The sequence below is a fragment of the Falco cherrug genome, chromosome 9 (genome assembly GCF_023634085.1).
Source record: "Falco cherrug isolate bFalChe1 chromosome 9, bFalChe1.pri, whole genome shotgun sequence".
In the NCBI taxonomy this organism is placed as follows: Eukaryota; Metazoa; Chordata; class Aves; order Falconiformes; family Falconidae; genus Falco; species Falco cherrug.
In genome coordinates, this window is record NC_073705.1 from 52,163,997 (window position 1) to 52,189,657 (window position 25,661).

Here is a 25,661-nt window from a genome sequence, read left to right on the forward strand (position 1 = left end):
TGTCGCAGAGTGTCACCATGGTCCCAGACCTTCCTGGGTACCTGCCTGCTGCACCACTGCTCAGACAGTGGTGGAGATGCTCCAGTGGGAAAGCCTTCATTGTCAGCAACTGGGGACATTCAATCCCCTTTCTCCAGCTGCTCCCAGACACCTGCCTCTGGGATAACACCATCTCAGAGCCTTCCGTGCCAGCACGCCATCCCCTAGCCTCCTTGCAGTGACTCACTGCTGTCCATAGGAAAAAAATGAATCACAATCTCAGCAGCTTCTGCTGACCCCATTTACAGCCTGCAACACAAACACAGGCGGCAGACCAAAGCGGAGGTGGAAAGCCGAGCTTTTCATTAAGCAAGCACGTTGTGGGACCCTGCAAAGGAAGATTCGTTTGCGTGCTGCTCGCTCCAGCATGCCTATGCATGTTTGCGCTGCATTCCCCAGGGAAGCTGGGTTTCTGCGGGGACAGGAGCCGGGACAGGAGCCTCGTGGGAAACCGGCTGCTCTGCTCCTTTCTTTGATAAAGTGGTGGTTGAGTCCACCTATGAGAGAACCACTTTTGAGGTCTTTGTTTTGGCAAAGCTGCTCTTGTAGAAGTAAATGCAGTTCCTTGCCTTGTAATCTGGGATGATTTAAAATCTCTTTCTTCTTTTTGAAGTCAGTCAGAATAATTAAGTTGTGCTGGCAAACTAGGGAGGCGATAAGTAGCAAAAGCCAAATTTCAGGCTACAGGCAATTTGTATGTGCCTGGGATCCGCCTGACAAATAAAGTGAAGCTAAAGGAGCACAAGCTAGTAGGGTTGCAACAGCTAAGGAAAGGTAAACCCAAATTGTTCCTTTGTAGGAAAAAAAAAAAGAGGTACCACTTTGCCTTTTTGGGCTAGAACCCGTGCAGATAAGGGGGAGGCCCTTGCTCTGCAAAGGGACAGAGCTTCTGACACCCTGCTGCACCTATAGAGATGGTATGGGAGCTATATGCACAGCATGCTCAGCACCCCAAGCTGAGGCTAGCCCGGACAGAGGCACCCCCGTTACAGACACCCTCCAGGGTGGAGGGGAGCTCGGCGGAGGATGCAGCTGCACTCGTCCCTCAAGTTCAGACCTTGCTATGAAGACAAAGCCCTGGGGGAATTCAGAGGGTATTTTTTTGTTGTTTACTTAGCTTGTGGGAGTTTAATGTTTAATCGTCGCAGAGGAGTGAGTGGGTTAGTCATGTAATTGTTAGCCATGATTTCTGCCTTTTTTCCTTTTGTTCTTTGTTCTTCCTTATCGCGGCTCTTGCATTTTGTGAACTAAATGGGCTTCCTATCAAAGCCCACTGGTCCTTGGTTTCTCAGTAAACTGCAGATTTATGGCATTCACAGGTGTCTCTTCATCTAAATAAATTAAGGGCACAGGAGTCAGGGGCTGTTGGCACTTAGATGGCTGCCTAAGCTCAAAGGAGAAGGATGCTTCCCCGGCAGACAGGCACCAGTCCAGGCTGGCGCCCATCACTGTGAGCACCACCACTTCTGCAGCTCAAGGAGCCAGCTCCATACTGTGCTCCCAGCCTTCGCCCAGAAGAAGCAGCGCTGAAATTCCCCAGTCTCTGGTGGTGATGGTTGCCTCTTTCTCACATGGAAGAGGTGCAAAAGGAATAAACGACAGTAGAACTCCAAACAAGGGAAGCATTTGCTGTTAAGCAAATAGGACATGGTTTTATCTGCTAGCCTCAAACTGTAAAACAATTTATGGACTCGAAGGTTGGTAGATAAGCGTGCCATTAATTGCAACTACATAAGGCAACCCCATGGGGCCGTTCCCTAAGGGGCAGCTTTGTGCCCCAGTGCGGCTAGGGCTGCCCCCCAGCACAGGTTCACCTCTTCTCTCTCCCAGCATGTGCCACAACCACCCAGCTTCTCTATTTTGCACACCCTTTTTGCCCTTAAAAATGTCAGATCTGGCCATGGTCTGCCACTGCGAACCACACTGCTACATTCTTAACGGAGAGAGCCAATTTTCTATAATGATTTTGATTACTCTTGCTGGTTAATAATTAATTCAAAACAGGACCATAAGATACTTCTGTTGGGTTCTTATTGCTTTTAACAAAACTGAAAGATGCTTTTAACAAACTGTAACTCAATTAATCTCTGTAAAGAGAAAGATATGCATCTTAATTGCCATCAAATATTTATTTTCTCTTTTTTCCCTTGCATCAGCTCTACCTTACTCCTTTCTAATATTAACTCAGCCTTGCATTAGTGGTTCATAAGACATTATTTAACATCTGCAGAGGTGTTTTCATAGTAGTGAAGTCATCCCCAGTCAGCCATGTGGCCCATGACATTACAGTTGCTTTTAAATGTTTCTAAGGTACAATAAGCCTACCAACTGATCCAAAGGATAAGTCATTTCTGTTTTCTTTTCCCCAAGACAAAACAGGACTGACAGAACCAGTCATCTTTTCATCATTAATATCGGAATTGCACTCAATTCTGATATTAGAAATCAGGTATCAGCTGGCACTCTGCAGAAAAAAAGAAAAAAAATATTGATGCATTTCATAGCCCAGCTGTCTAGGAATAATAATAAAAAAATCCTAAAATGTCACAATACACCTTCTGGAAATGTTGCCATTCCAGATATCAGGAGAAAGAAACATACAATCCACTTACCACGGAAAAAAGGTCTCTAAATTTGAAATATAAAGCCACCTGGGAAACTTAGATATATTATGGCTGGACGAGCACAGTAGCTTGATGGCAAAGGTAGTATTCAGCATGAGAACAGCTGTCAACATCTGTCTGCTTTAGGATGATGGATGGCAGGGAGCAGAGACTCCAGTGTTGCCACCGGCTGAGCAGAGGTGCAGATGACCTGGCAATGCTGCTGTTTACATAACCCCTTGAAGCTATTGCCACAACCTGTGGAGCTGGTTTTAGCAAGAGTGGAAAATCTGTGGAGAGAAAGGAAATGCTGAAAAGCCAGACAAGCTAGAGTAATATCTGGAGTGGTGCTGGGCGCATTGTCAGTTAAATAATTTTCAGCAGCAGTTCAATTTCATCCATGTTCAGCCCAGGGTGTACTTGATGATGGCAACAGGGCTTACAAGAAGGACTCCAGAGAAAAACTGTAATCTCCTAAAGCATCCTTGGGGGCCAAGAAGGAGAGACCAATTGCCTCTGTGCCCTGTGGCATTTGCTGTGCCCCAGGCACAGGGGTTGCTAGCTCGGTGCAACACCCCATTCCCCACCACCCAGCCCCGGGGCTGGGGCTGGCTCTGGCTCCAGGTCTCTCCCCCATCAGCAGTTATCAGTTCAGGGTGACTTCTGGGTAGGTACCGCTGGCAACAGGAGATTTTACAGACAATGGCATAACTGCATCCATTACCATAAGAACATACTGGAAAAGCCTTATTCTTGCACTGACTTCAATAAAGTGTAAATCCTACAGAGGATGGAATAAAGACACAAGTATTGTAAATTGGTAAGACTCAAGTTGGGCAGCTTTTGATGACAAAATATTCAGTTTACATCCGTAACCCATTGAATAATGTGCACATTGTACAAAGACTTTGGCTTCCTATATTAAAAATTAGAGCAGCTGGGAGTTACAACCACTGAAATTTGGTTGAGTTTGGGACAGATTTCTAACTGCTTTAACCCCAATGGTCAATTTTAGTCCTACAATGTAAATAAAAAGTGACATTACTGAAGGCAGCAGCTTGCAGGATGATATAAAGGGAAGTATAAAAAGCAAATCACGCTTTGATCTGTGTGGAGACACTGGGAGCTCCTCGGATGCAATGAGGTAGGGAAAATGGGGATTGTCCTAGAAGGTTGACAGGCATTTCACCCAAATAAGTTACAGGAGTGATTAGGGATGAAGTGGGCTCGGTTCTTCTGCTCAGAAATCAACCTAAGACATGACAAAATATTTTTTCTGAAGGATGTGTAAAACAGCACTCAAGGAACAACCTGGGAAGGAGATACCAATGGGCTAAAAACCTGGGATCTGGAAACGTCACCGGAACCTCATGATTTCACACGTTTTCTGAATCTGAACATCCCAAGATTTTTGCATGCCTTCTAGATACTCTGCAATGGTAACCAATGTTTCTTTTCCTTTTTAAGTGTAGGCACACAGCTGTTATTTTTGTTATCTATTTGAAGATGTGTAACGCAATATGGTAGATTTTATACAGATATCTTTATCTTTTAATAAATATTTAATAATTACTTCTTTCATTTTATTTTATGAGCTGTAAAGTTGCAATGTTAATTGTTAGCCAGGATCCCCACACACTTCAGTTCTTGTGGATTTTTTAATGGTCACTAATATCAGTTGCTTCCCAGCCCTGAAAAATGTTCCCTGACTATACAGAAAACAAGAAAGCTCTTTGCTTTTACAAAGTTAAATATGTTTTGAGCACATATCCTTAAGGCTTATGAAACTGGCACATCAGCCTAGAACCAGAAAGAGCTGTCCTCCACACGGAAAGCAACACTGGATTTTTTGCTCCCAAAGGAGAATGGCTCCTGCAGTGCCTTAACCTGCCCCGGTGTGAGAAGCCAGAGCAGCCTTTCTCTTGACACTTACTGCTCCCTGAGCAAGGCTAATGTTCATTTGGGTGCATGCAGAGATGACCCACGTGTGCAGCCCAGCCCCAGGGATGTCAAAGGGTGGCTCCTCTCCAGCTGCCCTGAGAGCAGGACCGAGCCCTGCTGGGGAGGTGCTCCTCAGGCTGAGCTCCACGTCCCCCGCCAGCACAGACTGGGTCAGGATTAGGCTGTGTGGGCGCACAATCACATGGCAGCCACATGAGCCACGGCGTGTGCTCTGGAGCTCGCGTCAGCTATCAGCTTTGACACGGCCTCCGTGCCAGCTGCAGAGTGCCGGGTGACACCTGATCTGGCACGGCGCCTGCCAGGGCTAGAGTAAGCTGGGAAAAACGCAGACCGTATCTGAAATTACCAAATGAGCTTAGGCTGGTGCTCTGCTGCATGTTACAGGGCTGAGGCATTCTTGACCCTGTAACTGGGATCCCCTGTAGTTACTCCTCTAACGTTAAACAGTACATTTTTAGATACTGCTGCTTGGAACCCCACCTGCAGAGCTGTTCTGCCTATTAAAAACCTTGGTTGAAGGCTCTGCCACTTATGTGGGCGTTCAAGTGTGGGCTGCTCCGTCCTGGAGGAGCACATCCGTAAGTGGGTACCAGCACTGGGACACTCGCTGCCTGGCATGGCCAGATGGAGAAACCCAGAGTGCCATCACCCAGGGATTCCTCAGCATGGGAAATACTAGCCAACGCTGTCAGAAGGGTGTGCCGAGGGCAGGGCATTGCAATGTACTTTGGGATCTTGCTATAACTGAATGAAAACCTTCTTACTTCCACCCATCGTGGACTGCAATTTAAACTGTCACTCTGAGACTCTGAGTGGTTACGGCAAAGTATAATGTTATGGCTCCAGGTAAAAGTACAAGTGAAAGCAGCTTCAACTATCTGTTCTGCTCCGCACTAGACTATCAAATATAAATGTAAATTTTCTCTGCAATATAGTGCATAGTGAAAAGTTAAATAAATAAAATAGCGTATCTCATTGCCTCTGTCTCTGATTCTGTGTGCTCCGATAGAGTATCACTTTTTCTAGTAATAAATCATGTTTACATTGTTGTAGACTTGCATATGGAGACCTCAAACCCTTCACTAGAGGAGGTGTACATTGCTGACCAGCATCTGGTGAAGGATATCTGCTGAAGGCACAGCACCATATCTGTGACACTGCCCGGAAGCAAAGTCAGGCGTCCTGACCTTCCATCGTCATCCCAAGACCATTAATTAAAGCATTGCATGCTGGCTTTTCTCTAGGGAATGCCGCTGCTGGGCCCAGCAACAGACAGAAGCAAAGCACAGTCCTGAGCTGGGTAAGTGACTGCAACAACCCTGCAAGTCGAAAGCCCTCCAGGCAGTTTGCATATATTTCAGTGCAGAATAGGCCCCTTTTTAAAGATTTTAAAGAAGATTAAGCTCTCTCAGCTTTGGAATGAAAGAGATAGTACCCAGCTGAAGAAAACATTTCAAACTTCTTGTTGCAGAGACACTATTAAAGACAATTCACATCTTTTTTTTTGTGGAATGGCTTCGGGCTAAAGTAGAATAAGAGGGGGGAAAGGGTGTTTTGTTTTCCATTAATAAACTTTATCTCTAAAAATGTCAGAAGAAAAATAAAAATGCACTGTTTGATAGAAAATGAAGAATCTTCATATGCATTTTGGTATAATGCTATGCACATAGGAATGAGGAAAGCAACTGCAGCATGAAGATATTACAGTCCTCGTGCTAACTAACTCATAGTGCTTAAATATGACTTTCTGGGAAATGAAGTACTTAAAAGGCTGAGAAATTACTTTATCACAGTGTATCTGTACTTACACACAGCAGTTACATTGGGGCGCTTTCCTACCTCAGTATCAAATTAATAACAAGATCCAACAACTGGCAGCTGAAGCTGAATGAATTCAGCCTCCATGTGAGACTAAATTTCCAAGCTCTGTCAACATAATTTCGTCAGAATAAGTTTTGGCTCTCACTTAGAGCCTTTAAAATGCATATTGTAAGTACGCTTTAAAGAAGCTTTTGAATTAAACTGTCTGCTTATACGTGCAGGGATTTTAATGTTTCTGCTCCTTTCCTCACCATGGGAGGCATGGAGGGAAGAGGTTTGTCTGCGCTGGTTGCCCCCAAGGTGCCCATCACTTACGCAGTTTTGCTGTAAGGAAATGACTGTAGGGAAACCTCCTTCTTCGGCGCTTCAGCTAATTCCCTGCAGGGATGGAAAGGATGTTTTTTCCTTCACTACTTAGTTAGTGATAGCTTGGGGAACAGTGGTGTTCTCTTCTCAGGCTCCAGAAACTGTCCATAACTGAAGGCAGAGGGTGTACACCTGAGGTGGAGAAGACAGCCTTGCTTCTTAGAGTCCATCTTGCTCATGTGTTTGAAGTCACAGCAGCCGGCAACCCTGAGCTACAAAGGGTGGTTCTTCCCCAGGTCATACTGACAGGAACCTTGGAGAATTTTTGTCTATATGTCATGGCAAATAATTTAATTAGGTAATAGATATTACCTACTCAATCCCATGCCACTGCAGAAAGCTCAGACATTCATCCTCTGGAATTAAGTTTAATGACTGAAAAGCTTTCCCTGGTTGCCAGCACTGAAGGTGTCAGCAGAGTAATGACCTCGCCTGATCATAGCCTCTAAGAAAAGCAGTCCCATTGAGCTCAGTAACGCCTCTCTTAAAATAGTGCACAGGAGGCATACTGCATGTGGATGGAATTTGCAATATTGAACCCATAAAAAAAAGAATATAGTGAGAGCATTTTGCTCTACACTTAGTAATTCACTGGCCAGGCTTTTTCCTGTTTTCCACTGTAACATAACTGTTAGTTTTAACAAAACCGTTTTGTCGAAGACAGAATTAATTTCTTTAGAGCAATGAAGCGAGGTTTTGTTCACAGTTCTTTATTTCTGTGTATGTATAAGTTGCTGAACTTTCTCTGCTGGACAAAATTATGCATCATGAAAATACAATTAGAAAAGTTAAGGACTGGGATATTTTGGAATTGTCGAATATTTCTGCTTCATTGCTGAGACATGCAAGATATGTATTTGTATATGCAGGGCATATATGTGATGTGCATGTGTGATATATTTGTATATTTGCATACAGATACATATAGATAGATACATATTACTCCTTTGGGTATTACTGTTATACACGTACGTTCTACTGACAGCTTCCATAGCTTGTGAAATAAACACTTGTTCTTAAAGGTGCATATTGCCACAGGCCACCCACCAAATGTTATTTGTTATCGACCGTGTTTTGAGTAACTGGAATCCCAGCAGGAATTGATGCCCAAACTCTCTTACTCGTTTCAGTGATGAGAATCACAAGCAGCTCCTAAGTAAAGGATCAGTACAGAAGCGGCCTGCCAATATTTTTTGCCAGGCATGAAGACTGTTGTGAGAATACCTGCCAGCTTTTGAAAACTATGAATAGAGACAACTGGAAAGGAAGTAAGTGCCTGTCTCATAATTCTGCTGGAATATACTGGGCTCCAAGCCAATTCCTAAATTGAAGCCAGTGGCACTGCATGGAGCAGAAGCCAGTGCAGACTTTACTCTTGAAAATTTTTAGACATTGCAGGGTATATAAAAAATACATGTTGTCCTTCATGATCTTTGCACACTTACTTTGTATTTCAGAAGAATGGGAAAGTATTTGCATGATCTAATCACTTCAGATCTGAAGTCTACCTGTTTGTGACCACAATTTCTTTCAATTGTTACATTTGCACACTTCACAGAACAGAATACTGAAAATACTGAATCACTTCCAAGTCAGTAAGCTCAGCTGAGCTTTAAGTAGCCTGTGTACTGGCACAGTATCAAAACACTAAAACTATGAGCAGCCTCCTGCTGAAAGTAAGTTTTGCTTTACATCAAGACATTAGAGATGACTACATTTATGTTTCTATACACATAAGGTTGTCTTGGATGTCAAAGATTGATACCTAAATGGTTTAGGGTGAAGATGTACCCTGCTGAGCTCACCTGCACTGTAAGTGCAATTCACAGAGGAAAAGCTGCATTGGTGGCATCCTTCTCACACTCGTCAGTGGCTGAGCTCTTTGCCTTTTGGTTCCCCACATGTATATTTAATGAATATACTTTTGTGAATAGTGCAACTTGCAGAATTTGGCAGTTTTAAAAGGTTTGTATCTCAGCTTCAGCAAAGACAGTTCTTCATGTACCTGATTGTCTCCTCACTAAATTGCAAACATGGGAAGAATGAGGCTATCTCAAAAGGAAGGTTGCAGCAGTCCTCCACGATGGAAATGACGGTAAACTACAATACGAGGTTTGCACCTTCATTCCAGTCAAATATATTTCCCCTTTTAAATGTAGTTATCTTTTTTTCCTTTCCTGAGTCCTATTATCACAACGCATGGTTATCCAAACCACGTTTGGGAGGCTGGAGAAAGTATTTGAAAGTTAAGATCTATCAGACTGCAGACTGCCCTAGTTTTCATTACGGCACCTTCTGCACGTGTCTTATGAAACTGCTTTTGATCACAAGGCCTTCTGGTGGCAAAAAGTGCAAACCGATTGTGCGAAGGGCCCTTCCGTGTGCAGGGCAGTGGCAGGCCGCATCCTGCAGCCACCATAGTCCTGTCAGCACCAGAAACGTCAGCGGGCGAGGGACACGGTGCTGGCTACTGTTAATTGTCTGACATTAACTCCAGTAAAGCACTGTTAAGTGAAAATCGTGAAAGAAAATGTATGAATAATTGTGAATGAAGTCCATATTGGAAAGCTTCTGGCTGGTGCAGCTGCAAGGCGCGTGACCCAGCCAGGGATGGATAGGGAAAAGTTGCCATGGGAATGGCGCGGCATTGTTTGCGGCTGACTTCAGCTTTTATTGTTGTGCCCTGATTACAGCTTTTGTTTCGCTGTGAAGTATGGCTGTTAAATGCCAGCCCGAAACAAAAGATGTATTTACAGGCAATGGCTGAGTTCAAATGATTTCTATTTTTAGAGATATCACTGCCTTAAGCTAGGGGGAAAAAAATACATTACTATTTCAGAAAACACTTAAGTGTTTCAGTATAAATTTAGTATGCGCCCAGAAGAGAGTTAACTGCTTATTAAAACTGGTTAAATACTACTGGAAATCGTTATTTGCCCCCAGGGCCACGGTGACTGCCACCAAAAGCTCTGAGGTAGCACCTGAGGTGACAAGCCGCCTGTGAGAAGCCTAGGGGAAAAACCTCCACGGGTCCAAACCCTTAATGCTGCTCCCTCTCCACTGAATTTAATTAATATTAAAATCAAAGCAACGGCACGTTCAGAGATGCAGAGCACAGAGCTGCCCGCCGGCGCGCAGGGGCCGGGGGCCGGGGCTGCCCTGCCTGAGGCGCCGCGCCCCGCCCGGCCCCGCCCCCGCCGCAGCCGGGCCGCCCGCCGGGCCCCGCCCGCACTACAACTCCCGTCAGGCCTTGCGCCGCCCCGCCGCACTACATATCCCAGAAGGCTCCGTACCCCGCACCGCCCAGGGGGTGGGGCTGCGGCGCGTGCGCGGTGGGGGTCTCGGCGGTGTCGCCGCGGTCGGTGGCGGCGGCCGGCGGCGAAGTTTCTTCGGAGGGAGCGGGGGGCGGGAGGAGACAGCGCTGCCCGCCGCGCCGCCTCGGGCCGGGAGCGCGGCAGGAGGCGGCGGGGCCCCGCGCGGCCCGGCTCCCCTCAGGGGGCTCCCGGACTGCCCTGGACTCCAGTAAGTGCCTCGGCCCGGGGCGGGGGCGCTGAGGCGGGGCCGGGGGCTGAGGCGGCGGGGCGGCCCGGCCCGGCCCCATGGGGAAGGCGCCCGGTTGATGCTCTTCCTTCCGCGCTCGCCTGCTGTTCGGCCGGGCAGGGCACTGTCCTGTGCCCTCGGCGCCTCTGCTGTTGTGCAGCTCCTTGGCCCTAACCGCTTCGTGCCTTCCCCTTCCCTCGTCCCGCTCCCGTTTCTCCCCTTCGGTTTTCCCTCGAAGCCGCCGCCTTAGGGGGGGGGGTGTTGGGGGGTGGCTCTCTCCGTGTTTCACCTCGGGGGCAGCGCATAGGAGGCCGTGCCATAATTGCGCTGCTAACGCCGTCAAGGCTCTGTTACATCCCCAGAGGTAAGATGATGATCTCATTACCCGTAATATTTCTCTCCCCCCCCCCCCCCCCCCCCCCCCCCTCACCTCTCCTTCTCAACTTCGGTCCGTGGGCATGCTGGGAAGGAGCGATCTTATCTGGGCCGAGCCTGCAGTGATGGTGCCTGGGCGGGTGTGGGCTCCCCGGCACCCGCCCGCTCGGCCGGGCCCGGGCCTCGCTCCTGCTCGCCTTCGGTGTTGAAATCCCAGGCTACAGCTTCAAGGAGAGCTGAGTGTGCTCGGGACAGCCAGCATTTAGTGGCTACTTTGTTTTCGGCTTCCGAAGGCGCTAGTTCTGAGGAGGGCTGTTTTGGAAAGCTGTTGCCTGTACTAGTAATGCAAGCCTGCGCCTCCGCGTTGTGTTGTAGCCGAGTTGTAACCTGGGCTGGCTATTTACTGAAGCAAAGTGTCTTTAAATGGGTAACTTGGCTATAAATGAATGTTAAACTGTAACTAATATTGTCATATTGGGCAGTTTTAACACATGTAAAATTCCAGATAGGCATTTGACTTGCTACTGACTTAACACAGACTTAAATACTGTATGTATTGTGCAGTTCCCTTAGCTGTAACTAATGTGTAACCTTCATAAAAGGCATTATATTATTGCTTAAAATGTTTGCAAAGTAACCTCAAGAGGACAGGAGTTTCTTTTTGGGGAGCAGGCTCCTGTTTTGGGGCCTTCGGGGGAAAAAAAAAGTCTAACTTTCACCAACCAGTGTGCTAAGTTAACAAAGAAGGAAAAAGAACAGTTTATCATCAAGTGGGGAAGCGGGAAGTGGTTATTAATTTGTTAAGGCTGAACATTGTGAATTATACTTGAGCAGAATTCTGTTGCTTATCTGAGTAAAACTGAGAGAAAGAATGACTGGTTTTTTAGATTCTTAAGAGCTAGATCTCTCCATGCTTCCCATTCTTACAAAAGCGGAATACTTTTATTAAAGAGGCTACTAGGCATTCCTGCATATAGTAAGCTGAACAGCATCAGCTTTTTGTTGCCTTCTGACAAATTGCTTACTTTACTAAAAGAGGCCATAATGTCTAAAGGTACATTTTTCTGTTCTCTTCCCGTTCCATAATCCCACACATGACACTGGAAGACAGAGCCATATTTGATCATACGGTTTGGGCCTATAAGGTTCCAGGAATAGCTTCCTACTGTTGAATCCAGCAGAGTTTGCTTTTTGTTGTTTTTTTTTCTTTATTTGTCCACTTCCTTTTTATGCTTGGGCTGTGTTCATTATGATGCAGCACAAACACAATCTTTACTGAGATGGAGTTGTGCCTGGCAACTTTGGCAGATTGCACTATGATGAGTTGCTCTGTGTTAATGAATTTACTACACTGCCCTTTTAAGGGTGGGGATTTTTAGTACTTCTGATTTGAAAGTAGTTAGGAAGTATGATAGTCTTGTATCGATATATTTCACAGCTGACTTACAGGTGCAACTTTAAAGCAATTTCAGTAGTCCTTGAGAAGGTCTTATGCATCCAGTTATGTAGAAGAAGATTTCTTTAGTTCTCATGAGGCTCCATGCTGGATAAATTCACAGGACGCTCACTGCATTCTAGTAAGTTTTAACAGGGAGTTTCGAAGAGTCCCTTCAGTCTTGTCTCCAACTTCTGGTTGTTATTTTCACTTGAGTCACACAGGTGACAATACATAAACTTGTCGGGTAGGTAAAGCAGAGAAGTGTAGAAGTGCTGTTTTCCTGTTTGTCACATGAGTAAGTGTTAAAAGTGGGCTGAAATCTCTCATAGTAGAGAATCTTAGCCTGGTTGATATTTGGAGGAGAGCCTTTTAATTCAGGCATAAATAAGCACTGATGTTGGAAAAAGTGATAATTCAAGAGATAATACATAGGGGTTTTGTGTATCACAGATATCACCAAATAACTAGACTGCTGGAGAGAGCTTCACATAAAAAAATAGAACTGTGTGACTCTTCTGTTCTTTTTGCAGTTATTAAAAATGCAATTTTTATTTGGTTAGTGTAGAAAAATTATTTTCTAGTTAGTAAATTGTGAAGATGAAATCTATTTTCTTAAGCTCTTTCTGTGTTTTATATCTATGATTGGCCTTATGTTGCATTGTATAGCTATGCATTTCAAGGGCAGAAATAAAAAGATGCACAGTAGGTCACTGCCAGGCATATTGCAGTGTTTAAGTGTTTTCAGAGGAGCGGATGCTTTCATGTAAATTAGAGAATAGACAAAGAAGAACCAGTGTACAAAGAAAATAGGAAGCGTCTTAGTGAGTTTCCTTTTTGTCCTCTCCCCCTGTATTTATTCTTCCTCAGGACTAGTAACTGAGTGACAGGAGACAAGCACGCACCTGGGGAATATGGAAGTTGCGTATGTAAGGAAAAGACATGAATGCAGGAAAAGGCCTTGTTTTTTTTCAGGTAGCTGTGGCTTATTTCAGAAGACAAGGGAGCTATATTGGCAGAAATAATAAAGGCTGACTTGTACGTCAGAGTTAGTGTAGAAGAGGGGAAGTGCAAAAGTCAGTTTTTATTGACTGTAACAGATTAGAAAGAACTTGAGGGCATTACTGAAATGTGAACAGATCTCTACTTGTAATACAGTCTCCAGTGTAGTGTTGGACATAGCCCAAACTGCCTGGCCTGCAAAATTCTTATCTGTTTTAGTAGATTTAGAATTCCATCCATGTCTTTATTACTAAGTGTTCCTGGTTATTTAAGCTGACAGTTATCGTAGTAAACGTAGTTCCTTCAAAATGCAGCAAACCAGCACCACTGGTGAGTGCATGTTATGAGAGGTTTCCTCGCATGCTGTGCTGTGCGCTTTCTTGTATCCTGCTGTACGTCGGTGTTTGTCTAAATAATGGCTTGTGATACAAGAGCAAGATGGTTCTTGCAAGATGGTTTATTGCTTTTGTTCTTCTTTTCCTGATAATTATGAACAGTAGAAACATTCTTAGAAAATACTTACTGGGATTTGGAGCCAAATAAACCTTTGTGCAGTGGTATAATTGCATGAAAATACAGGATAGTAAATTCAGTGCCAAACCATGGGAATTTAGGTAACTGGCTTTAGCCTAAAACACAAAGTGGGGAGAGTTTTGTAGATGTCACCAGGAAACAAATGATCCAAGAAATACAACAGTCAGTACACATACTCCTTTGTTTTTGAGTCTAAATGAAATAAAACATGGCTGGAAGCGTTGCTTTCAATGCTCTATAAAATTATATAAGAAACATAAATATCAAAATTCCAGTGAGCTTATCTGACATGTAGAAATAACGTAGCTGCTTTAAAAAAATTGCCCGCTGAAGAGGTCAGAGTACAAGTATGGTTCAAGTTCAGGTTTTGAAGTTACACTTTAATGCACGGAATGACTGTAATGGATTGGAATGGGAGATATAACTGACCTGTTTCAAAATTTTTTCTGCTCTTACACTCATGTCTCAAATTAGGACTTTGAAAATTTGAGTCTAAGGTAATCTTGATATATGTTCTAGTCTATCTTTTAGAAACACATAGATACGTATTCGTATATGGCTCAATTCTATAAATAACACTTTCCTCTTAGTGCTAGGTAAAGTAGCAGGGGCTTGTTGCTGTTGAGGAAGGAAGCTTGGTTCATTGTCTCAGCACTAAGCAGCATTTTCTCCCTCCAGGGACTTGCAGAAGCATCTAGAATGTGTAGGTGTTTCTTTAATCTTGGAGAAGGAACTTATTAAGCTTTCTGGTGCAGAACTCTGAGCCACTTACTTTTAACAGATGTTATCTGCACGCGTAAGGGAGTTGCAGGTCTGGTAGACATTTGTGGCATTCAACAGTTTATAAACAGTTTTCAGGTTTAAACATACGCCTTTGCATTGAAAATCTGAATAGTTTCAGGTATTTTATGTAGAAGAAAGGTGGTTCGATGGTGAGGTTGCTGCTCTGGAACTTGGGAAACAGGTTCAGCTCACTGTGTTGCCAAAAGCTTCCTGTGTGGCCTGGGACAAGCTGCTTCTCTGTCCCTCCGCTCTTCTACTGAAACTGCTCCTGCATCTGGTGGCTCTCTGCATCGCAGAAGTGTTGCAAGGGTATGTCAGTCAGGTTTTGATGTGTTCAGGTGCAGTACTAATGTGCCACATAGAGCTCCATTGTGCTGAGTGGGAGAGGTTCAGGAGACTGCCAAAGTTAAAAGCTGGGGATGAGCTCCAGGCTGAAGGAGTAAAATCAAAAAAATAAGGGGGTGGGGGTGGAAGTTTTCACTGGAGATGTCTTGGACCAGTTAAAAAAAGAAAGCAAGTCCTTAAAACTTTAAGGAGTACTGCATTGCTTCCTTTGTTTAACAAAGCATAAAAAACAATGCTTAGGATACCTGAATGAACCAGGCAGATCTTTTTCTATTATGATACTGCCACACAGGGAACAATGGCAAAGCTGTCTCTGTTCTTCTGTCGACTGTTCTTTGGAAAACGCTTTTAATTCTAGGTAACCATTACCTCCCAATGTTTTAGCTGTGAGTTTTGTTAATTCTTTCTGTTGGCATGATATTCAGAATCTCTTAAAATTCACTCTGATTTATTGACTTTTCATGTGAAAGAGGTTTAGAGAAGATAGCTTCTCTACCTTCCCACTTCCCCAATGGGGAAAAGAATTTGCATGCACCTTTAAAGAGCAGGGTCTTTATAACTTTATAGAGCTAAAAGTACTTTGGATCTTTCTGGTGGAAATATGAGATGGTATTGTCACTGCTGTAAACTGAAAACATAGACTAGACAACAATTCTAAAGCTTTGCAAATGTGTTTTTATTGCTAAGCGTCAGCACTCCCAGGAACAGTCTCTGTATACTGACAAGTGATAAATTCATTAGCTTAATATGTAATTGTTTTGATGTGTATGCTCTCCATGGGTGCTTTGGTACCCACCACATTTACATCCCATGTCCAAGAAAATGTGTTTGAACTTGTTCAGACTAGTGATTTCATTAAGTGTTCTTCTGTTAAGCACTAAAACAGTTACATGTCAGGTTTGTTGCAAGAGCGAACAGTCCTCTTAAAACTGCACTTCAAAAGATGTCGTTAAATAAATTGGTTAACTCTTTAGGGAGGCTTATAATAACAAGGGGAAGCTTAGGCTGTACTAATAATTCATCTGGCAAGTTATTTCTATAGCTAGTAGACTCAGTGCCTGTATGTGCACTAGTGCTGCAAAGTTAGGTAGCAGTGCTTCAAGGATGTTCTGGCTTCAGATGCGTTCCTGCTTATTCAGGACTTCAGGCTTGGGTTATTTATTTTCTAGTTAACTTCTTTCGTTAATCAAGTTCACTGTAGGTGCTGTCACTTTTTTTATACTGTTTTGCTAATTTATGCTGTTGCCTTGGTTTTTTTGGGTGGAGAAGCAGGATTTCTTAGGGAGGTCCATTTGTTCCCTTGTTGGGGGAAGGCTGTAGTACAACAGGTTGAAAACCAGTCTGTTGCATACTCCGGATAAGTTCAGGATTTCCAGGCATGTTGTTGCACATACACAAGACTTGTGATTATTTTTTTTTTTTCCCCAGTTTTGCTGTGTATAGGTCAGGCAGTAATCTTCCAAAGTGCCAGGAGCCTGAAGACTTCCTGGTAGTCCTGGGATTACTCTGTAGGTGGAGCATGGTTATTCTCCATATGCGTTGTAATTTGTGTTTTGGGAAGCACCAGTGTCAGTGCAGAACAGCTGTGCAGTAAACTGGTGTTAGTGGTATTGCACAAGTAAGAAGGTAAGGAAAAAGGTCAGCAACCAGACATGGGCTGTACCTGATGTGAGGTTTCCTTGGGCTCACAGGTTTTTTTCCAAGGAGGAAGGCTGCTGGAAATGGTGTGAGAAGTTAGTGATGTACGTGCTGTAAGTGAAGTGTTGCTGTGTTGGTACTGTGCTACAAAACCTATTATTGCAGTTAAGCTTTTATTTTATGAGGTTTCTCTCTGTGTCAGGTGAGACTTCTATTGAATATACCAGAGTGGGATTTAATTTTCTTTATTTAAGAAGTACAAAGAAACAGAAGGGGGAAAGGTAATAACCTGAAAACCCTGCCATTTGATGGGAGCTTAATTTTCTCCTTCCACCATGTTAAGCAGGAGCAGGCATGTGTTCTGTCCATGAGTGTGGGTTTGCTTACATGAGACAGACAAAGCCTTATTCTTCCTAAAGAACTTTCACTAAACTTGCGCATACCGAAAAGCTCTGAGATTAGTCGTAATCGCTGTGAATCCTTGTACAGTGCTAATATGATTGACAGGTGAACTAGAATCTGGAGAAGGTGTCTAATCTTTGCAGTAGTGGGCATTTTGGCCTGCGTGGTGTCTTACGCAGTGAAGTGAATGTAGTCTGTACCATAAAGCCCCACAGTATTAAGGTAACAGTAAGGTGAAATCTTAACGGTGACAGGTTTTCCTTCCCAGAGTATTAATGTAGATGAATCATTGCATTTTTTTATATTGCACTGAATTTGCTAAATTGGATCTATAAACCCAAATTTGATAATCTGTTACTTTTTATGCTTTGGTTTCATTAAATCCTTTCAAGTTTTTAAAAAAGGTCAAACCAGATACTCATCTGATGGTGTTCATTTCATTATTTGATACTTTGATACTTCAATGACCCTGTTAGACTCCAGTTAGTTACAAGTGTTGAAAAATATGCTTGCTTGTTTTGTTCTGAGCTCACTGTAGACAAAATTATTAAATGTTGTTTCAAACTTGTGTTCAGATGGCCTGTAATATGCTGTGCTACTAGTAGAAGTAAGTAATGTGAAATCACAATTCACAGGTATTCAGCTGTTTAGAGCTGGCTTTAGAGTGTCTTAAATATGTACAGTTTAATGGAATTAGTCTGAGTATGATATTCTTGCATTTAAATTTGGAACTTGTCTTTGGATCTATTTACTCCTGCAATACTTTCTGAAGTTGCCCTCTGGCTTCTCCCCAGTGTTTTCAGCACAATGTTTTGGTGCTACTGAGGCAGATAATTTTTAAGCAGTACTTTCAAAATTAATTTAACACTCTGGTATGTACATGCTGGTATTTCTTTAACAATGTAACAATACTCTGCAAAAACTGAAGATATTTTCAACTTGTTAGTTTCCTAAGCACCTGGCCTTTTGATTTTTGTTTTTGGGTACTTCACAGGAGGAGGGTCTGTGTTTGTGCTGGTGAGTTTGTACCAAGGGTTTACAGTGAAAATCAGCAACACTGGCTCAAAAATGGCAAGCTGTTTTTTTTTTTTTAATAGCCTCACCTTTTTGTATTGAACTTCATGAGGTCAAATAAGCTTCACCAGAATTTGTGGTTTGATGGGGATAATCTTTGTGCTCCAAAGTCATTGTGATGCTTTTGAGACTCTTGCCCTTTCGTATTTGAAGACTAATTTGGGTTGAGTTTGAAACAGCTGGCAGTGTGTGGAATTGGAGTTCTTGGAGTGGCTGCCCTAGATGGAACAGTTACTAGGAATTGAAATTAAACAGCTTTTTTAGTAATGATAAGTAATCCTAATAAGTAATGTGCTTATTTCTTAATTTTTAATTTGGTTTAGGTGTCATTAATGGGGAAAAATCTATAGACCAATGCATGTAAGCATTTTCAAGAACAAGAACCTAATATGCCATATTTGGAGTTTTACATAGAGCACGTAAAATTGAGAAGGCCCATAGTAACATGACAAATAATTGTAAAAAATCAACTCTGAATCTGCATTATTAAGCATTTTAACTAGTCTAACTGACACAAATAAGCTTTTAAAAAATTGTTTTGAGGATTGTATGAGATAAGTTAAAGTGAATTAGTATAACTATATTTTGTTTTTCTCTGGTTATGTCTCATTTTGAGTAACTTTGTATTACCTAGACTTTATGTGAAGTGATGAAAACTGTACTTCTGACTGTTGTAAAAACTTAGTGTTATTGAACATATTCTTTCACTGTCTTTTAACTTTGTGAATTTTGCTATATTTCTTTCTAGGCGAGTCATCACTCCTAAGTTATTAATAGGTGAATTTCAAGAGTGTCTTGGCCTCATTGCACAGAATGCTTCCTTTTATTTGTATTAGCTCAATGTATTTAGAGGAACAATTAAAATACTTGTTTTAGCTAGGAAAAAATGATTAATAGGTGCAGCTTTTTGTTTTGGCTGTCTTAAGAGATCAGTAACAGAGAGGAATTTTGTATCCTGTACAATGCATTTCCTCATTTCATCATATCCCAAAGCCTTTGGCTGCTATTGTAAATACCTTAAAATGGAGGAAAACGCTATATTAAGAGCATGAAACATCACTTACAGAAATTCCTGCAAAAGTTTTTGTGGAAGTACCAATCTGTTCCATCATGGAACAGATCGATCACTATTTGAAGTAGGCAAGTGCATGATGGATTCGGGTAACTTCCAAACATTTTCCTTAGAACTCCAGTCTTCACCCTAAAACATACTGAAATTCTTACCCAGACAAAAGTAACATTACTGCAGTTTAGCCTAGAAGAGCTTATGCATGGATTGGTGGTGTTGTCTGTGGTGAATGATTGTGCTTTTCTGGTGAGCAGTGTGTCTGGAGTTGGGAGGAAGACCAGAATGGCTGTGGAAAACCTTAATTGCCAGTGTAGCAGGGAAGGAGGCAGGCAGGTGGTGGTCTGTGTTCTTTAATTGCATGCATCTTTTGTGGTTAACTTCATCTCAGTTGTTTCACATGTCAGTTTGAGCAAACTGTTGCTCTTCCACATACTATTATATCAAGGGTCTTGAGGTGTAGCAGGTTTTACCTGATTCAATCTGTACTGAGAGAGGGTGCATGCTTTGCATTTTGGTTGTAAAATGTATATTTTAATAAGTGTTGATTATATATGGATGTTGAAAACACCTGGGATTAATGCTGTAGTACTTTAGTAGATAGTATGGAATAAAATTATAGTCATTTGACTTGCTGAGGTACACTGCAAAGGAAGGGAATAGTCTGTTTACCCTGATTTAACAAGTCTTCCTGGAAAACAGCAGATCAGATGCATTTTGAAGACAGAATGTTGACTGAGTAAGACTTAAAAATGCAAGATAAGACTGCTGTGTTGTTGGATGATTCATCAATGCAAATGATGATTCTTGTCTATTGTGGCCTGGTTGGAAGTTGGATTAGGTGCTGGGGGAGGGATGTGGTGTTTGAGATGCCTTGTAGCTTGTTCAGGCATAGGAGAGGTCGATGCTGCTGCTGCTATTTTCAGATTTTTTTTTTAATTTCAAAGACTAACTGCTTATGCTTAGGAATTCTCTTCCAGGTGAATAGTGGCCTTTTGGATCTGCTTTTTTCCTTTTGCTTGACTGCTTTAGAGGAGGAATCTAAATTTAGGGAGCAGCATATTCTGGAGACTTCCTGTTCTTATTTGTACATGTAGTTAAAATATTACTAATAGCTTCATACCCAAATTGTAGTCGTGTCTTCTCTGTTCAACAGAAGCATGCATGTGCCCTCCAGAACAAAAATGAATTAGTGAAGGTTCTTTGGGAAACAGAAAAGCTCAACGTGTAATTTTAAAACAGTCAATCCTAAATTATCTTACTGGTTGTCATCAGAATCATACCCAAGTAATCTGTCTAGCTCCTGGATTAGGGTTTTTCTGTCACGTTTTGGGTACTTAGGAAATCGTGGCTTTAAGGGGTTTATGAAAGATGAGCAGAGTTTAATCTGCTCAGTTTAAATTATCTATATGGTGTTCTGCCTCTACTGGAAGGTTTTCAAAGTGTTGAAAATAAAGAAGTTTGAACAACTTTCCTGAAAATTTGTGATTTAAGTTCAGAACAGTGTCTGAAAACGTTGTGTCAGAGTAGGGGTTCCCCCTACCCCACCACCTTTGCTTGCCGTCTTGCACGTATGCAAGAAGGAAGGTTTTCATTGCTGGGTCCTCCAGGGTATAAGCAGGACAGCCTGAACTCTGAACTCATCCCTTACCCTTGGGAATCAGTAAATGGAGTAAATGGCCAGCAAAAGAGACAACCAACTGGAGAGGAGCTGATTTACAACAGGAAGCTGATAGTAATTGCCTAGGCAAAAGCCAAGAGCACTCAGTAATGAAGCTGTCCCTGGAACTGCGGAAAAGACTGGAGCTCGCTGGGGATGCTGCTTACACTCCCTTTGCGGCGATGGAGCTAGTGTTATTAGTAAAGCTTAAAAACGGGGGTGGGGAGGAGGTATGGGCATGACTCATAGCATCATTTTATATTTATCAAGTGTAGCTTTATGAATGTTGTTCACTGTTTGATCGAGATGAGTAAGTAGGTAATGTATGTTTCTTAATCTTCTTACTAATAGGAAAAGAACCCCAAAGTCATCTCCTGTGGTAAGTTAAATCCAAGGTTTAAACTGTCCATACACTAATAAAGCAGGAAGTAGAAGTGTTAGTTTAAATTAAAGAAATAAGAATAATAATTATACACAAAACTTGGGGAAAACACATGTAAAATAAAGCTAAAAGGTATTAAGGAGAAGTGCTTATCTTGCTGGATTTCTTAATCAGGCTTTCACGTGGACAGTGCAAAGCCTATTGCATAGTCCTTTTATTCATATGAAATTCTACTTTCTCTAGTAAGGCGGCGGTCTGTGGTTTATGCCTACTTGTGGAAATCAAACATTCTGTCAAAGGAGAGGCTGGGCTGTAGAAATATAACACTACACATATACATTGCCTTGCATACCACTCTAGTAGTGTTGTATAGACTTTGTACTTGAAGTCATGAAGGCTGCAACCAAACTGTAGAAGAGGTGAACTCAAGAACAGGTGCTGCTGTGAAACCAAAAATAGAAACTCATGTAGGAGAGTTTAAGCAATCTGTTACAGATGGTGAAAACAAGATGCTTGTGTGCTTCTGCAGGTTCTAGTTGTGCAGTCATGCATTTACAGTTGTAGACTGGGAGACTGATCTGTGATTTTTTTTTTTTGTTATTATTTATAGTGGTGGCCGGGAGGCCAGGCAGCTTTCAGTTTGTGATATAAATGTTGAGGAATGTTGGTATATGGTATACCTCAGAGGAAAAGAGCGGTGAGAGGGGAAATCTGAGAGAAGCTGGGCTGATGAGGTGTATGTACCTACTTAAATTAGTACGCTGCCACTGGAAAGAGGGATGCAAGACTTCAAAAATAAGTGAGACCTCTTGTTTGGATTGTAACACAGCCCTCCAAGAGGAAATTTTAAGGAGCTGAGAGTTTTCTAAATTCTTACATATGAGTATCAATATTGCCACAAAACAGGTTTTCAAAAATATTTTAGCTTCTGGGGGATTATGGCGAGAACCAAAGGAAATGGGCCATGGGGGTAAATTTTCTGAAGTAGTGCTATGTCATTGACCTGTCTCCTCACTCTCCTGCCCCGCGCCGCACCCCCCCCCCCCGGGAAGGAAGGCAAAATAAAATGCAGTTGTATGTGATCTGTTACAGGTTTGATGCCTTCAGCTTTTCTCTCTTCAGAGCTTGTAATCTTTTTATAATATTTGATTCTAAAAGTGGGAAGAAGAGTTATTAGATTGTGCTGCAGATTCTGCTGTAGAAAATCACCAAGTCTGCGTGTAATAGAGTTATAAAATGTACAGAGTTAGAGATTTTTTATAATAATCTGAAATAATAATGAAAAGTAAATCATATTTCTGTAAGGCAAGATCCATATTCTGAAGACAATTTTAAGTTGAGGTTCTAGTGAATTGTTAGGCTGGTGGCCTTTCAGCCACATCTCCTACATTGTGGAATTGATGTTGGAATTCTGCCGTTCTTTTTATGAATCTTTAGAAGTAATGTGGTAATTCTGTCATGGTTGCTGTTCTGGTCTGTCTGGAGTTACCAGGAAGGGTATCGTGGTGGTGGTTTTGTTGTGTGCGTTCAGTTGCTTTAGTAACTGGAAGAAAGGCACAAATTGGTATTTTTTTTTAACGTGCACTACAAATTGTGGTTCATTAATCAATGATGAATAGAATTGGTATTAATTTATGGTGGAATCTTGCCAGGGTGTAATATGGTGGAAGCAGACTTTTAAAATGGGAAAAAACAGTTGGATGATTTTGTTTGATTTCAATTTTATAATAAAGAATTTTTTATCTGTTATTCTAAGAGCATCGCTCTGGTGGAGGTCAGTAAGCCCATGAGAAATTTTGAACTAATGTGAAGAAAAATGTAGTCACACAATCTAAGTTTTAAATTAGTGATAGTTTATCCTGTGTTTTCATCAGAGGACAAAGGAACTGTAAATAATATCATTTTGTAGGCTAGAAATTAACTAGTAGTACTTAGAAATAGAATATCTGTATGAATTGAGGGATTTTTCTTTTCCTATGAAAGTTGATTTATTGACAAATAAGAGAAAGCTGCTGAGTTTTGTCTTTTGCCCTGGGAGAAAAAAATTAAAAGTATTGGGGTAGTTCAGCTTTAGCTAATTGTATGGTCATAATGGAGCATTATGAGTATTCTCCACTTTTCTTAAAAGGTTTTTTGAAACTTAGATTCTTCTATAGGGGGAAAAGTGTGTTGAGAAGTCAGTTGGGTTTATGCAAGGATTCTTAATCAATTTGTATCTTGTTTCAAAAACAAGTTTTCCTTGTTTCATTTTCTTCACATCTGCAGAGAACACGGCTTAAGCCTGCTCAGACAGGAAACCAGCCACCAGTATTTGCTTTTTTTAAGGCACAAAGCTTTTCTGGGCTTCATAAACTGTTGATATTAAAATAAAGTGGAGTCCCAGAAGGGCTGCATATTTTATTGAAGGACCACCTGGCACAATTTAAGACAATACCAGTAAATGACAGCTTATATGTTCATTTAAATGAAAACAAGGTGTGGGTGATGCAGAGTTCTGCGAACTTAGAGGTATAATTTAGAGAACAACTACTCTTAAGCTTGCCCCTAGCTGCAGATGTGTTTATAGTGAGATGTTGTTTCAGTGTAAAGTGATCCCAAGAGTCAGCATGTGAATTACTGATGAATGTTTGTTATGATTATGACATTGTCTTAAGAGTACTCAAGTGTTTGGTTTTACTCTGTAACTTCGTTACAGAACTTGTTTTAGATCTGTGATATTTAAATTTTGAGGAACATAATAATAAAATTTAGGTTGCCTTAGTAAATTTTGTTAATTTATTGAGGAACAAATGTATGTTTTTGAAGATTTAAACCATTGTTGTATAACTTAAATATGGAGACTTACCTTTGGAGGCAGAAAGAAAACCAAATTGGTCAAGGACTTAATGGAAGGCTTATTTACATTAAAGTCCTTGTAGCTATATAGAAAATATCTTGCACCCCAAACAAAAGTGTGTTAATGTTGTTATACACACAAATGCATTTAACTTTATAACTTAGTCTCTTATAGTTAAAAAAATAACATTTTAAATAGTCTGTCATCACTATGATATTGCAATCTCTTCATTTTTTTGCAAATGCTGCTGAATTGAGATTGTTAGATCTGGTCTGTCATGCCAGACTTAATGAATCAGACTTAGGTTTGCACCAGAGAATTAGTTTGGCGTTGGGCACAAAAACGGTTAGTTATTTTACAGATTGAGCTAAATGGCTTAAAACTGTTTACTAGAAATTCTTCTAGTATGGTATCAAAATAAGGATAATTTAAAAAAAAATGTTTCTCAGTGATGGAAGCAAAATTTGACTAATATTCTAATCATGTAAAATTACAGCTGTAAATACAAGCTTATATATACATGTTTGAATATGTGACCCCCCAAAATAAATGTAGGCTTACCTGTATATCTGCTTCCCCAAAATAAACACTTTAAAATGTAACCATATATCAGGTTTTACTGTGATTTATCAACAGCTAGCTACAGATGGTTGTCAGGGGTCTGCCTCATTGTGTGTGTATATAACTATATTTAAATAAAATAACTTTAAGGAAATAGTAAAGGTAAGCAACTTCAAGAAATATTAAAAAGAAGCTTCCATATTACACAGTGAAAGCTGGAAGATGTTACGGAAAGAGCAAGTATGAAGTGCTTAAACCTTCTATGTCTCATGTTAATATTTTTGGATATGTGCTATTTCTGAGTTTTGTAACAAAGCATAAAGAAGACTGAATTGTTTCTTTCCTGCTCTGGAAAGATCAGCATCGACCTGATTTTGTTCATACTTAAAATAATGTTTATTGCCATTTTTAGATGAGCATGCAGATTTGTCTTTGGTCTTACAAGGCTGGCTCTTAAGGTAAAATGAATGTCCCATAAAATAAAGGGAATCAAAAAAAAAAATAAATGATGCAATAGCCTGCACTAAGACAGAACCATAAAAGGTGAAGCAGGCAAAGTGGGTATAGGTGGTCAGCAGTACAGTTCTTCATTTATTAAAGCAAAACAAAAAAAGGCAAAAAAAAAAAAAATCCCTCAACCCAAGATTTAAAAAAGCCTGCCAGCCTCAAACTTAGTACCGCATGGATATTTAGGATTTCGGTTTTGGACTAGCAAGTTTGTTCACATCTCTGCTGCGCATACAACTTCAATTTGGCTATTTAATGTATAAAGATGAAAAGGTGTCTGCTCTTAGATATTGTTGGACATGAAGTGCTTTTTTGTAGGAGAAAAGAAAAATGTGAACAATGTTTCTGAAAGCCTTTTTGTTGAATTTGCTTAAGCAAAATGTGAAAAATCACGTTGGACAGTAGAGTTGCTGACAAAGATCCTTTTTTGACCATGAAAGGCAATGTCAAAGGAGGAAGTATAAACCTAGCATTATTTTAACTTTGCGCAAGTTGCGAGGGAGATTCTTTGATTATTCTTTAGTGATCTTGTACAAGCTATCCTTGGTGCTCATCTATTTACCACTTGTATCTTTGCACTTAGGGTATCAGGTATCCCAAGTATATGCTTCAAAGTAGTAAGAAAGACCTAGCTAAAAGTTCAGTGGTGGTAGTGGGGGGAAACAGCTATGCCTCAGTCTTCTGTAGAAACTTATTTAAGCTACTGGTTGAAACTGCTCAAAATGTTGTG

General features: G+C 41.4%; 1 protein-coding gene across 7 annotated transcripts in view; it reads left to right on the forward strand.

Annotated features, from left to right (window-relative positions):
* Positions 1-10,119: 10,119 nt before the first annotated feature.
* PLEKHA1 (pleckstrin homology domain containing A1) overlaps positions 10,120-25,661 on the forward strand; it is a 38,640-nt gene continuing 23,098 nt past the window's right edge. For 4 of the 7 annotated variants that reach the window (XM_055720398.1, XM_055720399.1, XM_055720400.1 and 1 more), the window contains exon 1: positions 10,121-10,313. The gene's annotated coding sequence lies outside the window, so the exon portion shown is untranslated. Of the gene's footprint in view, positions 10,314-10,406; positions 10,696-25,661 lie in introns of those variants that run through there. The other 3 variants (XM_055720395.1, XM_055720397.1, XM_055720396.1) reach the window with 3 other exon arrangements.